The 16,630-nt window shown below is 39.6% G+C and overlaps 1 pseudogene across 1 annotated transcript in view; it reads left to right on the forward strand.

Moving 5' to 3' along the window:
* LOC146759831 (AF4/FMR2 family member 4-like) overlaps positions 1-16,630 on the forward strand; it is a 38,395-nt pseudogene that overhangs the window by 14,134 nt on the left and 7,631 nt on the right. Inside the window, exons 6-18 of the transcript XR_014932063.1 lie at positions 3,352-3,388; positions 5,109-5,157; positions 6,467-6,487; positions 7,038-7,092; positions 8,098-8,135; positions 8,475-8,637; positions 9,153-10,088; positions 10,769-10,857; positions 11,949-12,186; positions 14,062-14,159; positions 14,732-14,795; positions 14,944-15,089; positions 15,483-15,554. The product of XR_014932063.1 is annotated as an AF4/FMR2 family member 4-like (transcript). The remainder of the gene's footprint in view (positions 1-3,351; positions 3,389-5,108; positions 5,158-6,466; positions 6,488-7,037; positions 7,093-8,097; positions 8,136-8,474; positions 8,638-9,152; positions 10,089-10,768; positions 10,858-11,948; positions 12,187-14,061; positions 14,160-14,731; positions 14,796-14,943; positions 15,090-15,482; positions 15,555-16,630) is intronic.

The raw sequence follows: 16,630 nt of genomic DNA on the forward strand, positions 1-16,630 counted from the left end.
CATAGCAGTTATCTCAGGGTGGGAGAGATGTTGGAGCTGGTGATGTACCAGGAGAGCAGTGTGTGAATGGAGCTTTCCAAAAGGCTCCGACTACAACTCATGGTTGCTTTTTGGCCAAATGTTCCAGGCTGTGTGTTGTAAGTGCACATCCACCAAAGTGCCACAGGCTGACAGAAGGTTGGATGGTCCTGGTACTGTCACTGCCTGGGTAGCCCAGAGCTATGGGCAGCTTTGGTGTCAGCAGCCTGTGTTGCCTACGTTCTTCTCTCAGTGGCTGTTTGATTCAGGGGGGGAAGGAAAGTGTGCAGAAATACAAAGGCCTTTGTGCTGCAGATAGGAACTGCATAATATTGCACAGCCTTGTTGACGTCTGAACACAAAAGGGAGGCTGTGTTTTTCTTTCTGAATCTGTCAACCTTGGATTCTGTTTCTTCACAAAGTTTGCGAAAAAATTCCATGTATGGCTGCCCTGAGCCTTTCAACTTTCTGCCAGCCTATTTATTTTGTGTGCATACATCTTAGCCATGGAACTTTGTCAAATTCTCTGTTTCCAAAGTCTGTAATTTCCTCTGCCTTCTCCCCTCTGTCATTCTTGGCAGTGGGATTTCTCCAAATTCCAGCAAGTTAGTGAGCCGTAGGCTTGTACAGCCTAGACCCGGAACAGAATTCAGAAGGCTGAACACAGCGCTGGTTTACTTGAATCAAGCCACACTGTTCTAGAAAATCTTATTCTCCTTAACTTTCTATTTATTTACAAGTTATATGCTGCAGCATCTCACAGCATTTCTCTTGTGTGCAGAAGTCTGGTACACTTTGCCTACATGTAGAAAATGAGGCTCGTTTTGGTGGATGGGTGGATTTTATGTCTAAGATTGCTGGCATAAGATCATTTTCCCTGTGTGCAGCAAGTGTTTGCAGGGACCCAAAATCCTGACTGGGGCCTGTCTGCATTACTATAAATATATCTTATAATTATCAGGAAGTCTTTGAATCAGAAGATAAAACTTCATGAAAATAGGTCATAAAAAGTTTTATGGGTGCTGTGAAAAACAGATTCCTGACTCTTGATAAAAATGTTATCCCATCACCTAACGCTCTGTAATTTCATCCTGTGTAAGTCTTTAAAGCCAGGGGTTCACAGTCAAAAACTGCAGAGCAGGAGGACTGGTGTGTTTGTAAAATATATTCAGAAATGCAGCTGTTTCTTATTGGATGGAATCTTTCCATCATAGAACAGGGAGTGTGATGTCACTGACAGCTGTTATGTCTGTGTACCTGAGCGGTGACCTGCAGACATCTCTGAAGAGGTGCACTGGTCTCTGGGTTTGCTCAGTGTCCCGTGCTGTAGTAGTTGTGAAGGCAGCAGTCAGTTGCGTCGATCCCTTGTGATCCTTGTGATCCAGAAACTTTATTCTGAGAATTAAAAGTGAGGTCTGACCTGGGTTGTCAGATATTAAATGGAAATGGATCCTATTCACCACAGCCAAACCAAAAATGGACAGGTAAGAATTATGTACCTGACTACCATTCTAATCACCATTTTGTGTCAGAGTCCAAGCAATGGTTTCTTACCTGTTGAAGTGTCTTCCACTTAACTTCAGCAATCTGCTGTGCTTTTGTGAAAAGCATTTCCATCCTTCAAAATGTTTCTTCTTTCTCAAGAAATTGGACTTGAAAAAATATATATTTCTGTTTATTTCTTTATTAATCTTTGAGTTTCTGAGAGACGTGTATTCAGAGGCAAAATAGATGGTGAGTTATTTGGAAGAAGTTGCACATTTAAGCATAACACCTCGTTAAAGTGCCCTTAACTGGAATACTGCCTTAGAAATAGGAAGCTGGCTGAGGTAAGCACTGAGGCAGACACTTTCTGTAGAATTTATGGTATGTACATTGATGAGAACAGTCCCAGTTACTCATCTTGTGCTCAGCACAGCGCAGTCATTCTGCATATGTGGTATTTTGATTACTGTAGGGTCTTTTTTTTGGTTTTACCTACATTTTATCAGGTACTTTTATCAAGTATTTACCTACTTGTCTTAGTTGACAGGAAAAAGGAAACTGAGGAATCATGCTTGTACTCATTGAACCTGTGTGAAAGATAAGAATCAGTTTGTATTCTGAAGAGAGTACGGCTTTTGCTCTCTGTTGAAGTAAGAAGACTTCTGCAACTTGATCTTGACTTTGCAGTTTAACCATAGGTTGATTTTAATGTCTCTTCTTTCAGTCAGTAAAGATGAAGGGCATTGGGAACATCTTAAAGTTCCCTAAGAGGTTTTGTTTTTGAGAAAATTGCACTCTTTCTCCATTCCACTGACAATACTCATTCAAGTCATGATTTCAACTGCTGCCACTTTTGAAATAAAAATGTTAAAGGAAGTCAGATATATGTAAGTATGCCTTGCCATGTAGAGCTTTTGTGTGTTTATGAAGTTACAATTGGAAACTGCATTTATAAATTGCATCACGTCACTGAGCTGGCTGTTTGTGAAGACTGCTGTACAGCTGTGCCCCAAACCCCTGCAATTCACTGTCACAGAGTACATCTATCAGCTTGGTGAATTGACTCAAACATTCTCTGTTTTTATGCGTAAGGTCAGCAGTTGTCCTCATTTTAAAAGGAGGTCAGGAAGGTCCTATTTTAAAATGGCACACTAGCTTAGAAGTAGGTTTTCAGTAACACAATACTCTCTGATTATTTGTTGATTTATTTATTTTTTAACATTTCAAGTGTTTGATAACGTACTGTGTTTCAGGAGGCAGAATTGGGTTTTCTGGAACAGGAATACAGAGATCTTACCAGTGCTAGAATTGGCGAGGCTCTGTCTTTCAAGGCTAGTTTCATAGACAGCAAATCCACTGTATATCGAGGCAGGTATTTATCACTGTCTGTTGGCTTTTATACAGCCAGGTTGCTCAGTTACATGAGGATTTGGATGAAGGTGAGAAAGGGAAGATAGGGTTTGCAGAAGTTGCACAGTTTCTGGAGATTCAGGTACTGTGTATGACAACTGCACGTGGCCCATCTTCCAAGCAAGCAAGCAGGGACAGATGGGTCAGTGGGACAGATGAGCTAAGGATGCTCTTCCCATGTACTCGCTGCTCTGTCACTGCTGGGGAAGGCAGCTTGGGCCCAGGAAAGGGCTCCCTGTTTCTGTTTGGTTGTTACCACTGGGTTTTGTTTTTAGCATGTTGGTTTTCTTTGGGAGTAGGTGTTGGTTTTGTTTTGTTGTTGTTTTTTAAAGGATATGTGCCATCCTTTAAAGTCAGAACAATAGCTTGATTATGGCATGATTTTTGAGATGTTAAAATTCCCTTTGAAAAAACTCCTGTGATCTTTTGTTCCCTTAGGAGTCTCAACAGTCCAGTTTTGGCACTGGAGAACAGAGTAAGTACATTAAACTTCCTTTCCTATGTGCAGTGTTTTTGTTACAACTGAGTATTCTTAGTACCCCTTAAGAAGTCAGGCCATTAGATCATGAGACCTCTCCAGGCTGGTAATGGAAGGGGTTGCACGTAAAAATTGTCCGTATTTTCTCAAGACTTATGAAATAAACACTTGATTTTATTTGTGGCTTCTTGCTGAGAACTGGAAAGTTAATAACTGTTGTGTAACTCACTCATAACTTCTAGAAAAGGGGAAAAAAATAAAATTGTTTCTTTAAATTGTTGTTATTTTTTTAATTCTCGAAAAATAGGCTTCCTTGGTTGATATGATTGAAAATAGCTGAGTGTGAAAACACCCACAGAGAAAACCCCTGGGTATGCTGGAAAGCAACGAAGTTCATATTTTAATAGAAAAAGCACAATGCATTTTCTTCCTTTTTCTTGTCCACTTTCGCATTATGGATATGAAAATTGAAGAGAACTGCTCAAGAATTGTTAATATTCTTGAGTGTATTATCCCAGAATGTATTTCCAAAGTCTAGACAAATGCACCTTTTATTCCTATTTGACTGTGTCTTCATTTTGAATATTACTGAAATGAAGCATTTAACCAGGTAACATATCTGGCAAAAATGAATTAGATTTGTGCTGTTGCCTTCCAACAGTCTTACCAGTCCCTGTCAAAGTGATTAAACAGATTAAATAGTAAAAGCGGAATGGTTTATTCTTAGGTATTCACAAGCAGCTTAATCTAAACTCCTAATACAGTGGGGAATTAAGGAAACAAATTAAAACTTAATTCCATAAGGCTAGCCAATAGGTTACATTCTGGAAACAGCTGATCTTTAGGTATGTCATCAGGGAGGCCAAATAGATAAAAACACAGAACCATTTCTCAGCTCCATTTTCAGTTTTCTGTGACACTTCCAACAACCTCAGATATTGTTTCTGTTGTGCTATGTTTAGTAATTTACTAGAACTAAAGAACAGGGAAGGAAAAAGAAGACAAACCAAAAAGCAGATTATATCACAGTGTTCTAACTGTAGGGTTTGGTTTATGAGTTTGCTTTTTGGATTTAAAGACTTTTCATTCACTAAAAAGCTGCGTAGGAATGCTGAAACAGATTAAAAACTTGATTTAATTGATCTCCTCAGCATGTAGAGGGTAATAGAATAATTTTCATGGGAGGGTTTGGGCTCTAAGGTCCCTTAGATGCCATCCAGTTCCAAGCTTCCCCCCAGACCAAGCTGCCCAGGTCCCACCCAGCCTGGCTTCAGGGATGGAGCACCCACAGCTCTCTGGCAGCAGTGCCAGGGCTTCCCCACACTCTGACTAAAGAATTTCTTCCTAATAGCTAAGCTAGACCTATCCTCTTTTACTTCAGGATTGTCACTTGTATCCTACCTTGATAGAAGCAGAAGTTTTTCACACCTTCAGAAACATATTAAGTGTGTGTTGGTTTAGACAGCAACGATTTAAAAAAGCCTTCTAGATTTTCTTGATTAAGGTCATTGCTTCTCTTGGCAGTCTGTCTCTGCTCCTCTCTCACTTGGTCAATGTGTGAGAGGCTGCACCTGACGTCAGCTGGTCCCTCTTTCTCCTGTTCACTCCGCCATTCTTGAGTTTGTTTGGCTAAGCCTGTTTAGTTCTGTCCACTTTGCAGTGACTGTTTTGCTGTCTGTGTTCAAAAGAGTACAGCGTTATTTCTTTTTCCTTCTAGAACGATATAATCCTTCATCAAAAACATCCAATGGCCATCAATCCAAATCGTAAGTAGCAGTTGAGAAAACATTTCTCACGTAACAGTCAACTTTTAAAAGATTCTGGAAGTAGCTGTTTCTTTACCAGAATGTGTCAGTTCTTGCACACTCTTTGTCATGCTTTACATTTAACTGACAGGAGAGGGAAAAAAAAGTTGATTTCAACCTATTTTCAGGAATAGTAGGGCAAATAATGGCACACCGGTGTAACAGGTGCGCTGTGCCTTCCTTCCATCCCCCTGCTTTCTTCTCAGCTGTAGGATACTGAGCAGGAGTTTGGCCCTAGGAATTGGCTGGTGAGCTGGAAGTGTATCAGTGTGTGAGAATGGGCAGGATGGGACAGGATTTACTAAACGTGCATTGCTAAGCTGTCAGCTGGAAGCAGCTTGTTGCAGTTGCACAAATAGGATGAGGAACTGTTCTGTTATTAGAGGAGACAGTAAATTAAGTTTGAGATCTAGTTAAGTTTGTACGAGTAGTTACTCATTCTCTTAAGTGACTGACAGGCATTTTTATTAGTTGCGTACACAGACCTAACATTATGCTTCATTAATCAGACATCAGAAAGAAAAAATAAAAAAGCAGCAGGAAGAATCTAACTGTCTTCTGCCCTATTCATACCTGAAAATTGATTACATTCTGTTTAAATACAATTTCCAAACAAAAAATGCCCATTCCACCTGATGGAATGTTTACTGAAAGCAACTGCAGATTCTGAAGGTATTCTAAGTTAGTATTTGTGATGCAGTTACGAAATGAAGTTTAGTTTTTCTGTTTACATTTTTAGTATTAATAAGATTAAAAAACAAATCATCTGTGAGAAAGAAATGAGAAATAATTGAAGAGTGGCTTGTTCATTTATTTATTTATTATAGACTATGTCAGTTCCTTAAAACATGAGGTTTCAGATGTTTATACACAGCCACTTCAATAAGTGGTAGCAGTAGGAGTTCATCATTTGGCTTTTCTTTTGTTATAGCAGTGTAGTCCTCTATGAAAGGGCTGTGCTGGTTCCAGAATGGGAGGGTGTAGGAAGGTGCAAGAACTGGAGTTAGCACTTCACATTAGTTAAAGTGAGGTGCATGGGAAGAGGGGTGAGGAGATGTTTGCTGTGTCAATAGAATTTCCGATAAAGCGATTGTGCTCTGTTAAGAAAGCGTTAAAAAGTGAGATAAATGCATCTTTTGATAAGGGTAGCAGCTGAAAATAGATGTCTAAGTAGATTCTCGAGGTTGCTGTTTCTTTTCAGATTATAAGTAGAACAGCTGTACTGTGAAATTGGGAAGTATTCTAATCCTTTCTTATCTTCTTTCTCCAGATGTGAATTGAACCAGACAGAGTAAGACGTTTTATTTTTGTAACGAAGGTGTTTTTAAATAAGCACAAATACCCCACTATGTTTTCTTTGTGTTCCTGTACTTTCAGTGTCATGAAATAGTATGTGTATGTATGACTACCCTAAATAGGAGCAATTATACCTTTGAAGAATAGTAGAAAATTTATGATGTCGAACAGTTGGGATTTTGCCACTAGACATGAAGCAATCACATTTCTTAATTCAATGGGAAACAGTATTCTTGTCCGTGGTGTGTAAGAGGTTGAACGCAGATGTTTTAGCTCCACCTGCATTAGTAAAACGTGTCAGAATTCCTTTCTAAACTTTAAAGAACGAACAAAGGAATCAAAGCACTACAGCCCGTAGTTTTCTTTAAAGAATGACTTAACTTGCCATTCTTAGACATTAAATGTTTTAAATGGTAACTTGTGGATTTCACCCACACACCCAGCTCTGTAGCATAAACAGTAACTTGTTGGAATATAGTAGAGTGCTTTGAATGTAATTAAATTACAAAAAAACTTGTCTCACTTTCTCCCTTTTACTTACTTAGTATGTTGAAAGATGACTTAAAACTTAGCAGTAGCGAAGACAGCGATGGAGAGCAGGTATGTTCACAAGATACCAAAGATTCAGTAGAATAAACCAAGTGTATTGATGGTTTGTTACATCAGCAATGTTCAGTAGTCCAACAGCAAACTGAACAGCTGAAGGAGAATTTGCAATTGAGCTACGAAAAACAATTAGCAAGTTTTCAAACAAACTTCAGGTACTCTAAAATGCAAATGTGAGGAAAATGATCTGGTTTTGTGAGAACAGTACTTTTTTTTTTACCTAGGGACTCATGCTTTGATGATTTCAAATGGGCTTTCTCTAAATGTGGAATGGAAACAGAGTCAGTTTCCTAACACACACAATGGGCTGCCACCTAAGGGAGAGCCCCTCATGTTCTGTGCTGGCTAAAGAGTGCATGGCACACAGATGTCCATGCAGCAACTGTTCGGGATAAGAGCTGCTGTGTGTGTCTTTTACTCCCAGGTTGTTTCTGTAACTATAAGTCTAGCAGCTCCTTTATTTTTATCGTATCTTTTGCTCCTTGGCAATATTAACTGTGCATCTCCAGCCAGAGATGGTGTTCAGCCTGCTGAATTAAACATACCTCTTGAGTCTGTGCTACCCAGCAGAAGTCCATGCTGCTTTTTTTGCTGTTCTCAGTTCCGCTGTTTGTTATTTTTTCACATGGAAAACTTGAAGATGGTGCATTTAGTTGTTTAATTACTGGGGCATGGAACATTTCTGGAATAGCACAGTAAAAATTTGTATCATCTGGTTCTAAAACATGGCATGGGGGAGTGGAGAAAATAGGAAATCTCAGAACTACTATCAGAATATGGAGGGTTCTGAGATGACATGTTTGTGGTAAAAGCTTGGATAAAAGAACTGTGATTTATTTTTCCTTTTGTACAAGCCAAAGGCAGGCAAATTTAAACCTCTGTATTTCTGAATTAGAGCACTCTTCAGGCTAAGTATTTAGAATCTTTAAGACTTGATATCAATACTTTGCAGTGTAATTGCATATGCTTCTAGAAGCCTCATGCTCTTCTTAATTGCAGGACTGTGATAAAACAGTTCCAAGGAGCACACCTGGAAGGTAGGCATTCCTTTACTTTCTATGCTGCAATCCAATGGTAGTGATGTTTGGTCCAGTCAGCGCTTCTGGCTTGATCTCGTTTCTAAAATCAGTGTTAGTTGTTTGTCTTTGATTAGACCAGAAGGTGATTAGAGTTTAATCAGTGGCCAACACATATTCTGCAAATATTATACTGACAACATTGTGAAGGGGGGAGGGGAACAAGGTGAATTGTGCTCAGTTGAACTCTTTAGCAAATGTTAGTTAAAATATTACATTTTATTCTTCCTAATGGAAGAACTTCCAGGATGCCTTTGCACTGAGTAATGTTTGTTTATTTTTCTTCCTTTTTGTTTTCAGTAGTTCTGAACCTTCACAACATAACAGTGAAGGAGCAGATAATTCAAGGGATGACTCAAGCAGCCACAGTGGGTCTGAAAGCAGTTCAGGATCTGACTCTGAAAGTGAAAGCAGTTCCAGTGATAGTGAAGCTAATGAACCATCACAGAGTGTATCCCCTGAGGTAGGATTTGTCACGCATTTGGGCTGTCATCAGGCATTAATCCTGAGTTTTAAAAGCAGAAAAAAATGAACATGTTCTCGGTCTCTTTGTTTTTTTTTTAACAAAAACTTGTCAAGTGTAGAATTATTTCCACATATTTCCACATATTCTTTTGCTAAAGTACCTGTAATTTGACATGATAACTATATTTTCTATAAGCACACATTTGCTATTTGAGGTGATTTTTACCATAGTTATCTGTTGGAGTGCAGAAGACATGGGAACAGTAGCTTAAAAACCAGTAGCTTTTAGTCTGGAATGCCATGGCAGCAAGTGCTTCCTGTGGACTGCAGTTCTTCTGATTGAAGGAAAAAGCAGACCTGCTATCTGTAGTTATATGCATTTTTCATTAGTTACTGACCTCAGATGCTCGAGTGCACCGCTTGCTTTGGCTTGCAGCACAGTAGGGCTGCAGAAAAGATGGAAGCCACGTGAAACACTGTATCTAACAGTGCTTTATTGAAATTTGTTTTTAGCCGGAGCCACCGCCAACAAACAAGTGGCAACTGGATAACTGGTTGAACAAAGTTAATTCACATAAAGTGTCACCAGCTTCTTCTGTGGACAGCAACATCCCATCCTCACAAGGCTACAAAAAAGAGGGACGGGATCAGGGAACAGGAAGTGGGTACGCTGATCAAAGTGGATCCAAGGACTCGATTACTTCAACACCAGGGCGAGATTCCAAACCCACCCAAAAGGGCTCAGAGAGCAGTCGTGGCACGCAGAAATCACCTGCCCAGAGTGACAGCTCAACACAGAGGAGGACCGTGGGTAAAAAGCAGCCCAAGAAAGCAGAAAAGACATCTGTTGAAGAGCCTAGAGGAGGTCTTGAAATAGAAAGTGAAACCCCAGTAGACATGGCAACAAACATACCTTCAAACAGGCATAAGGCAGCCACTAAAGGTTCCAGAAAACCTAATATAAAGAAAGAGCCCAAATCTTCCCCTCGGCCTACAACAGAGAAAAAGAAATACAAGGCTTCAAGCAAATCTGCCCAGAAATCCAGGGAATTCATAGAAACAGATACCTCATCCTCTGATTCAGATGAAAATGAAAGCCTGCCTCCTTCATCACAAACACCCAAATACTCCGAGAGCAATAGGACTCCTGTTAAATCTTCCATGGAGGAGGATGACAGCTTTTTTCGGCAAAGAATGTTCTCTCCTATGGAAGAGAAAGAGCTTCTTTTACCACTCAGCGATCCTGATGAAAGGTACCCACTTATTGTGAAGTGGGTACCTTCACAAAATGGATACCTGAGCCTCTTATCAAGAATACCAGGGAAGCCTTACAAGGATGCTGATGTGCCCAAAGTGGAAAAGAAAAATGTGCCAGAGAAGCATGCAAGAGAATCTCAGAAGCAGCCTTCTGATAAGAGTTCCACAGAAGGCAAAAGGAAACATAAACAGGTAACAGTATCGTAAATAAAATCTTGCCTGTTATCTTAGCCTTTTAGTATCTTGCTAAAGGGGTTAAGCATATGGCCCAGTAACCAATGTCATACCTCACTGCAGTGGCTCAGTAATTTAGGAGATTACTTTGCCTACCTATTCTATGTAGAATAAATTGATCCTTCCTGTGCCGTTGTAATAGGGAATATTGGAGTTTTCATTCATGAAAGGCAGACGGTTGTACCTTTAGATGTGTTAGCACTGTAGCTTGCATTCCTGGAGGTAGCACAGATTGTGTATCCTCTTAAACTCTTCAACTTTAGGATTAGGTTTATATAAAAATCTGGTCTTCGACATCTCTTACAGACTCCATGGGTTTTACAGTTCCTGGCATTCATAAGACACCTGTGTTTGACTCCCCAGCATAAAATCTGATTTCGTACCAAAGCCTTTGGCAGATTTTTGTTATTTCATAGTGATATGCGTGTTATAAAATGAACAACTTGAGACTGCCACTTTTCAAATATATGATACAAGGTAGTTGCTTCAGGGGATGTTTCTGTAGCCTGTACAGGTATTATTCTGTACGCTGCAAGACGCCCACTGAATTAAATCCGTTAAATGTGAAAAATTACTGTCTTCGTGAAGCTGTAAATGTAGACATTTATCTGGATGTGTTTCTTGTTTGCTGTATTCAGAATGAGGATGAAAACAGAGCCAGTGAAAGCAAGAAAACAAAACTGGAAGAAAAAGCTCCATCAGGACACAAGACTTCTAGCAGTAGGGAGTGAGTATCTTGCCTGTCTTTTCAGCACTGAAGGCTCAGAGTGATCAAGGAGAAGACTCATGCCTGTATCCATCTCTCCCTTACCTTCTTCTCCTTCCTCCACAACAAAATGTCTCCTTACTAATCAGTGGGTAATATTTCATGGTTTCTGATTCTTCAGTTTGAAGTTTCCATTAGTTGTTGGTGGAAATTCATATCCATAACTGAAAATATTGACTAGGTAAACCCTACTATGAAGGGTTCACCTTTTTCAGATCAAACAACAGACAGCTGGTATAATTACATCATGGAAAAAAAAATTCTCTACAGCGAATATTTGTTGAATTACTGATGTGTGAGAAGCTGCAGCTTCTGGCTACAGATGCTAGAAGTCTTTGTGAGTTAAATGCCTTCTTTGTTTCTGTTAAGAAATGTAGAAAAAATGGATGCTCGTCTGTCATGTTTTTTTTCCTTTAGTCCTGATATTTTGTTTTGTTGCTGGTGTGATTTTCTGAAGGGCACTTGGTTAAATGCAACAAGATGGTTTTTCAAAAACTTCATGTAAATAGTTATTTTGTGTACTGTTCTCTGTGAAAAGGGATGCCAGAATTAGCAACTGGAATCCTCAGCAGCCAAGGTAAGACTGTACCAAAAGGCCAATGGCTTCTAGAGAACAGTTATCTGGGCCATCTTTTTTCTGAGCTGTTAGGCTGACTTGTCTGCAATAGACAGACTGGCGCTAACGCTGGCATTCATTTCTAACATTACAAGTGTTTAGGGTGTTTTTAAGAACTGTTGAGGGATGTGGTTTTATGGTTAGAACTTGCCTTCTGCGTTTTCAGGTCAGAACAGATAAAGTGGTGAAAACTAGTTTAATCAGGCTTCGTAACGTTTAGTTACTGTGGTGATAATTTCCTTCCTCTGAATCTGTCTTGCTATGTTTAACATTAAAAATCTTGTTTTATTATTTTTTTGGGGGGGGGGGGAAGGGAGAGGGAAAAGGCTTAAATGGGGGAAGGGTGTGGAGAGAAAAAAAGAAGTGATGCTGGATTTTTGTTTTATTTCTATTTTGAAATGTAAAAAACAAAACTGAATGTATTCATTTTGTCCAGGTCTTTAAAACCAAGTGCTGTTAAAGAGAAGGATTTACTGCCATCTCCTGCTGCCCCAGTCCTTCAGAAGGATTCCAAACAAGAGCACGGGTCCCGGAAGAGGACAGCCAGTCAGTCATCATCCTTGAAGTCAAGCAGCAATGTTAGTAAGGACAGCAGCAGTGGCAGTAAAAGCTGCTCATCTTCTAAACAGAGGAAGATAGAGGGAAAAGGTTCTGGCAGTGCTAAAGAAACAAAGGTAAAGGGCTTGTTCTGTGAATGCCTTGAACTTATTTCTTGGCTTTGCATTTTGACGTGCAGTGTCATCTAAATAATTTGCAGTTGTTGAAATGTAATTAGTTTCAGATTTGCCTTGTTTCGTACCATGGTGCTTAGACTCTAAATTGGAAAATAACTTAGGAGAGATTGTCGAATGCTAATGTTTATTCCTACCAAATATTTATGTTAATTACTAAAGTGCATTTAGTCATCTTTTGATGACAGATGCTGCGTATTTGCTGTTTAATTTGTTAATGAGAAATATCACTACAGATCTGCTCACACTGAATGAATAATGAGGTTACTCTTATGTCGCTGGAGCAAGTACAGATCTTGTCCTCGTTTTAAGGAGAACAGGAGCTGGGTCCGTGCACAGTGCTGAGATACAAAGCTGTGGCTCTCATTTTTCACCCTAGGATTCTAGAAAGGTTCATCTGATTCCAGATCAGGATGGTACAGAGCTCTCTGTGGTTAGAGTAGAGAAAACACTGTGGAAAAGGTGATGCAGAAAGTGTTTTTTAAGCAACTTAGATTAAGAACATATGTAGTTGAAGGGTTTCAAAAACATTATAAGATGATGATAGTGTAAGGTCATGATATGTAATGTGCTTTTTCATTAGTATATAAATGTGTATTACTGGACAGGAGTAAACTTGTGAGCACATCTGGGTATCTTCATAGAGTAATTTCTGTTGTATAACCAGATTTGAGTGTAATATGTTCAAGTTGGAGGGATTTCACCTTTATCTTTGGGATTCCAAATGTACCATTTCTCCTTGATTGCTCTGAAGTGTTCAGGAAGGGTAATTGATTTGGGGAGGAGTGAAGCAGCAAATTGCCATCGGCAGTGGCAGAAAGTAGCTTAGTCATTAGGGTGGAGTCCATGCAATATTTAAACTGGGAGACCTGCTGGATTAATTTACATGCCATTACTGTGAAATTTTAGAAACCTGGGAAGGTTGTGTGCATCGGTGTCTGCACTTACAGGAAGCCTGTAGATAGCAGATTTGCATCATAGACTGCTGCTCTGGCCTTTCCTTATTCATCAGCATAGAACTGTCCCTAAACCAGCTGTTAACTTGTTTGATGTTTTTCTTTTCATACTTTGGAAATGCTGCATTTCCCTGCATGTTTTGGTGGTGTTTTATGTTACACTGGTAGTTAGGGCATTGCTGTGCAAGTGCAGTGCCTCGCAACTTTGAGATCCTTCTGATTAGCAAGGATTAGATAATGGCAAGTTATTAAATACTCTGTGTAATTGGCCTTTGGTCACGATGACTCCAAAGAACTGAAAGCACACTGAAGCTGGGAAATTGCCTTATGCTGTTGATCTAGTGAGAAGAGATTCACTTAGAATTCACAAGATGTTTTGATGTCCCTTCTTTAGCCTGAAGTGTCACATTGAGCCATGTAAAATTAAGGGGAGCAAGGGCAGCGTGTTGTGAAGACAGCTGTTATTTCTCCTTGAAGTTGGTGTTTCTGAAATACTAATCTTTTCTACCCAGAGACATTCAGTAGTTTATTGTTGAAAGACATGAGAAGTCATAGAAGTATATATAGACTCTTTGTTCAGAGTGGAAAATCATGATTTAGCAATAAGGGAGATCTCCTAGTGTAGTAGGGCTCAGCTTAATTATAGCCTCTGTGTCATCCCCTGTGCCAGCATGAGATGAAAGCCTCAGGGAAACTGTGTTATTGTATGGTGAATGGCAGTTAAAGCAGCTACTAAACTGAACTTACTGCTTACAGAGTGTGAAATCATGGGAAAAATGTGTACAGTAAATTCCTCTTTGTCTTTGAGAATATAAAAATAAAAAAAAGTCTTGACATGATTCGGTGACCATTTTCCTTTCAGGAGAAGATTCTGAACAATTCATCAAACTGCCCTCCTGTTTCTGCTCCATCTACAGAAAGCTCAAAGTCCAGAAGAGCAAAACTTGTTTTTGATGACAGGTAAGAAAAGCAGAGGGTGCCTTTCCCTTTTTGGGGGTGCTAATCTTGCAGCACAGTGAGCTCTTCTGTGGAGAAGGGTTGTCCTGTTTGCTGCACAAAAGATGCTGAATACTAGTTCATGCTCTGGAGATCTGCATGCTGTTCTGCAGCAACGTGCTTCTCTGCCTGCTTTGTGCACCAAATATTTGGCAGATGGTGCACTCCTTGAGGAGAAACTCTAGTCTGCCCTGTGTGTTCCTGCAGAGCGTGGATGGACCAAACAGTAGATCTAAACAGTCCAGGGTTGTCCTGTTTTTAAGTGTTGATGTATCCATCACACACTTTCAGGATATCACTGCTGCCTGTTCTCTTTTAACAGAGTCTGCTTTGCCCATGGTGAGCAGTTGTTGTCTTTGGTAGCAAAGAGGAGCCTTCATTTTTTGAACCCAAATGGGATTGTGATGCAGTACCTCCTGTTATTGTAACTTGAGTTAGAGGGGGATGAAGTGAAAGCTGTAACATTAACAAACTTTTGTCATAAAGGGAAGTACAGAGTAGGTGGTCTGACTCCTTAAATGTGTCTTCTATTGTAGGACTTACTCAGCTGATCATTATTTACAGGAAGCAAAGAAGTTAAAACATAATGCAGATGCATTGGTAAGCAAATCTACAATGTTTATCCAGTATTTGCACATTATGCTGGGGTTTGTTTACTGCTTGTGCTGTGTTGCTGCCTGTCTGTACTAGAACTTTCTGGTATTTCCTCTCAATATTTTCCTTATTTTTTTTTATCCAATCTTCTCAGTCTGACAGGTTTGAGAAGGCTGTGTACTACCTAGATGCAGTCGTGTCATTCATTGAGTGTGGGAATGCATTGGAGAAAAATGCTCAGGAATCCAAGTCCCCGTTCCCTATGTATTCAGAAACTGTGGAATTAATCAAATAAGCGCTGTAAAGCACACACAGAACTCAGATGGTTGGGGAAGAGGGCTGGAAATCAAAGCTTCTGCATTTTACTCATGTTCTGCCACTAACTTTTGGAGTCCCTTGCTCTGCACTAAGAACGGATCACTAGCCACTTTGTTCCAGTTACTGAAGCTTCAAGTGTGTTCTTGAGGGCTGAGATCCTTTATTCCAAAGTTTGTGATGTCTTAACAATTTGTGACATGTGCAGAGCAGAACTATTCCAATTATTGCCTAGCCACGTTCTGTTTAGGGTCTGAGGGAAAGACCTGAAACAGTGAAGGAGTTGAAAGTTGAATTTCATAAGAACTTGGTGGCTGATAAATGATTGTATAATGTTTCATTTACTTGATAGTTTTCTTGTTGGTGATTTGTTTATAGGTACACTATGAAACTGAAGAATTACTTGGCACCAGATGCTACGGCTGCAGACAAAAGGCTAGCAGTGCTTTGGTACGTGTATCCTGAACTCTATATTACACACTGATTAATTACACACACAGATTTCAGTCTGTGAAATGCTGTCTTACACTGAGTTTTCGGGTGTTTTGAACCAAATAGGAGTTTTCTGTTTGACTGTTCAGTACCATTGATGCTATAGATCGATTACTGTAAGGGCTTGTTAACAACAGCAAAGTCTTTCAGCTATTAAGAAAATGACTGACTGACTTCAACTTTGACTTCCATAATGTTCAGTCAGTTACTGCTTTTATTTTAGAACGCGATGTCATTGGTAACTTGTCGCATGCAATGGAATTGTTAATATGGCTAAAAATGATAGAGGTGCCTTTGTGAATTTCATTATCCTTAGTGTTTTGATAAAGTTACTGTTGATGAACTGAGCTCTTCATTTGCTCTCTTTGTAAATTATAGTGTTCCAAAATAACAGACTACTGTTGAGTTGGTTGCATGGTCAGCTGATGTTGGGCTGTGACCTAAATGCTTCGGGAAACTTTGAGATTACATTAACAAGCAAACTGTTGTCTGGTCTTGGCTTTAATTTTAGTAAAATAACATAATCAGAGCACACTGCTTTACTCATTTGAATGAATTTCCAGTTCTGTTTTGAAACTTTCTTGGAAAGGAAATTATCTATTGGATTTGGGAGGAGTAGCAGAAGGAGGGTTTGGGGTCTTTGCTGTGTGTTCACACAGTGATATGGCAAAACTTGAAATGGCTGTTAAGAATTGTCATTTGCCTTCTGGACTAATTAAATGGCTGCAGCAAGCAGTTGAACAAAGCTGACTGTGTCAGGTGGAAAAGGGAGGGGTGACTATAGCAGCATGCACCAGATTCAGTGTGTCCTGACATGAGAAAAAAGTGAAGGCTGTATCAGTAAAGTCACTGCAACCTAGTTTCAGCTTAAGGCACAAAACTGTTCTTTACTTTCTTGAGAAGTAAAGGTGGTGTGGGACTGTGTCTAGTTACAGTTTGACAGTTGGCTGTTTAGTGTTGGGAGAGAAAAGCTTTTAAAAACATGGGTACTCCATTTTTGACTTTTGGTATGTTGTGATAAGCTTGACTTTAAC

This window comes from Coturnix japonica, chromosome 9, assembly GCF_054131305.1.
Source record: "Coturnix japonica strain WE chromosome 9, WE-NBRP24, whole genome shotgun sequence".
Taxonomy (NCBI): Eukaryota; Metazoa; Chordata; class Aves; order Galliformes; family Phasianidae; genus Coturnix; species Coturnix japonica.